We start from the raw sequence: 3,924 nt of genomic DNA on the forward strand, positions 1-3,924 counted from the left end.
CATATGGATGTACATGTAGGTTAGATGGGCTTCACCCTGATATGATAGGTCAGTACAACATCAAGGGTGGAAGGGCCTGTACTGCACTGTTATGTTCTATGTTCCTATGGCACACCCTTTCGATAAATGATACAGAGTATGAACTGAAAGAGTATCTGTACACCAGAGCACTCTTTTTCCACGTCTGACTTGTAAGGCTGAGCCAGGAGCATGGTCTTTCTCTGTACATAATTCCTTATCTAAAAGTACCAGAAAAGGTCCCTTTAAACATTCCATATTTCTGACTTAGTTGACTAATCAGCATCAAGATCTCCCCCTCAAATAAATCTCCCAAACAAGAGATTCTCTTATTCTCCTATGCCTTAAAGCCGGTGTCCATTGCTCCAGGTTTAAATAATGGGGCTCCCGCCAATGGGGTAAACTACGAGGTCTGAAGTCAATTGCCCTCGTCTAGCCTCATTACCCTCCAAGCTTCCAACGTATTTAAAATGATTGGGCCCTTACACTGCTCGGTCATGGATTTCATTTTATCCATGAATAATAGATTAAATAGGGGACATCTTGACTGCGAGAATTCAATGTCAAACCAAATCGACCCCGAATCCCCCGTACCCAGTCACCCGCATATGCTAACAGGGCATGAAGAGTCATAGAGATGTACAGCATGGAAACAGACCCTTCGGTCCAACCCGTCCATGCTGACCCGATATCCCAACCCAATCTAGTCCCACCTGCCAATACACAGCCCATATCCCTCCAAACCCTTCCTATTCATATACCTATCCAGATGCCACTTAAATGTTGCAATTGTACCAGCCTCCACTCCACTTGCTCTGGCAGCTCATTCCATACACGTACCACCCTCTGTGTGAAAAGGTCGCCACTTAGGTCCCTTTTATATCTTTCCCCTCTCACCCTCAAACTATGCCCTCTAGTTCTGGACTCCCTGACCCCAGGGAAAAGACTTTCTCTATTTACCCTATCCATGTCCCTCATAATTTTGTAAATTTCTATAAGGTCACCTTTCATCCTCAGATGCTCCAGGGAAAACAGCCCCAGCCTGTTCAGTCTCTCCCCATAGCTCAAATCCTTCAACCCTGGCAACATCCTTGTAAATCTTTTCTGAACCCTTTCAAGTTTCACAACATCTTTCCGATAGGAAGGAGACCAGAATTGCACGCAGTATTCCAACAGTAGCCTAACCAATGTCCTGTACAGCCGCAACATGACCTTCCAACTCCTGTACTCAATACTCTGACCAATCAAAGAAAGCATACCAATTGCCTTCTTCACTATCCTATCTACCTGCAACTCCAATTTCAAGGAGCTATGAACTTGCACTCGAAGATCTCTTTGTTCAGCAACACTCCCTAGGACCTTACCATTAAGTGTATAAGTCCTGCTAAGATTTGCTTTCCCAAAATGGAACACCTCGCATTTATCTGAATTAAACTCCATCTGCCACTTCTCAGCCCATTGGCCCATCTGGTCCAGATCCGGTTGTAATCTGAGGTAACCTTCTTCGCTGTCCACTACACCTCCAATTTTGGTGTCATCTGCAAACTTATTCACTGTACCTCTTATGCTCGCATCCAAATCATTTATATAAATGACGAAAAGTAGAGGACCCAGCACTGATACTTGTGGCACTCCACTGGTCACAGGCCTCCAATCTGAAAAACAACCCTCCACCAACATATTCTATCTTCTACCTTTGAGATAGTACTGTTTCCAAATGGTTAGTTCTCCTTGTATTCTGTGAGATCTAACCTTGCTAATCAGTCTCCCATGGGGAACCTTGTCGAATGCCTTACTGAAATCCATATACATCACATCTACCACTCTGCCCTCATCAATCCTCTTTGTTACTTCTCAAACACAATCACATTTGAGAGACATGATTTCCCACGCACAAAGCCATGTTGACTATCCCTAATCAGTCCTTGCCTTTCCAAATACATGTACATCCAGTCCCTCAGGACTCCCTCCAACAATTTGTCCATCACCGAGGTCAGGCTCACTGGTCTATAGTTCCCTGGTTTGTCCTTACCACCCTTCTTAAACAGTGCCAAAATGTTAGCCAACCACCAATCTTCCGGCACCTCACCTGTGACTATCTATGATACAAATATCTCAGTAAGAGGCCCGGCAATCACTTCTCTAGCTTCCCACAGAGTTCTAGGGTACACCTGATCACGTCCTGGGGATTTATCCACCTTTATGCGTTTCAAGACGGCCAGCACTTCCTCCTCTGTAATTTGGACATTTTGAAAGGTGCCGCCATCTATTTCCCCACATTCTATATCTTCCATATCCTTTTCCACATTAAATACTGATGCAAAATACTCATTTAGTATTTCCCCCATTCTCTGCAGCTCCACACAAAGGCCGCCTTGCTGATCTTTGAGAAGCCCTATTCTCTCCCTAGTTACCCTTTTGTCCTTAATGTATTTGTAAAAGCCCTTTGGATTCTCCTTAATTCTATTTGCCAAAGCTATCTCATGTCCCCTTTTTGCCCTCCTGATTTCCCTCTTAAGTATACTACTAGATTAGATTACTTACAGTGTGGAAACAGGCCCTTCGGCCCAACAAGTCCACACCGACCCACCGAAGCGCAACCCACCCATACATTTACCCCTTTACCTAACACTATGGGCAATTTAGCATGACCAATTCACCTAACTTGCACATCTTTGGACTGTGGGAGGAAACCGGAGCACCCGGAGGAAACCCACGCAGACACGGGGAGAATGTGCAAACTCCACACAGTCAGTCGCCTGAGGCGGGAATTGAACCCAGGTCTCTGGCGCTGTGAGGCAGCAGTGCTAACCACTGTGCCACGGTGCCGCCCTACTACTGCCTTTATACTCTTCTAAGGATTCACTCAATCTATCCTGTCCACACCTAACATATGCTTCTTTAATCAACCAGCATTCCCTATACCTACCAGCCTTCCCTTTCACCCTAACAGGAATATACTTTCACTGGATTCTCGTTATTTCATTTCTGAAGGCTTCCCATTTTCCAGCTGTCCCTTTACCTGCAAATATCTGCCCCCAATCAGCTTTTGAAAGTTCTTGCCTAAGACCATCAAAATTAGCCTTTCTCCAGTTTAGAATTTCAACTTTTAGATCTGGTCTATCCTTTTCCATCACTATTTTAAATCTAATAGAATTATGGTGCTGGTACCAAAGTGCTCCCCCACTGACACCTCAGTCACCTGCCCTGCCTTATTTCCCAAGAGTAGGTCACGTTTTGCATCTTCTCTAGTAGGTACATTCACATACTGGATCAGATAATTTTCTTGTACACACTTAACAAATTCCTCTCCATCTAAACCCTTAACACTATGGCGGTCCCAGTCTATGTTTGGAAAGTTAAAATCCTCTACCATAATTACCCTATTATTCTTACAGATAGCTGAGATCTCCTTACAGGTTTGTTTCTCAATTTCCCTCTGACTATTAGGGGGTGTATAATACAATCCCAATAAAGGTCATCATTCCTTTCTTATTTCTCAGTTCCACCCAAATAACTTCTCTGGATGTATTTCCAGGAATCATCCTCCCTCAGTACAGTTGTAATGCTATCCCTTATCAAAAATGCCACTCCCCCTCCTCTCTTGCCTCCCTTTCTAACCTTCCTGTAGCATTTGTATCCTGGAACATTAAGCTGCCAGTCCTGTCTGTCTCCGAGCCATGTTTGTGTAATTGCTATGATATCCCAGTCCCATGTTCCTAACCATGCCCTGAGTTCATCTGTCTTCCCTGTTCGGCCCCTTGCATTGAAATAAATGCAGTTTAATTTATTAGTCCTACCTTGTCCCTGCCTGCCCTGACTGTTTGACTCGCATCTGTTCTCAACTGTACCAGTCTCAGGTTGATCTCTTTCCTCACTATCTCCCTGGGTCCCACCCCCAACCTT

This window comes from Chiloscyllium punctatum, chromosome 8 (assembly GCF_047496795.1).
Source record: "Chiloscyllium punctatum isolate Juve2018m chromosome 8, sChiPun1.3, whole genome shotgun sequence".
In the NCBI taxonomy this organism is placed as follows: domain Eukaryota; kingdom Metazoa; phylum Chordata; class Chondrichthyes; order Orectolobiformes; family Hemiscylliidae; genus Chiloscyllium; species Chiloscyllium punctatum.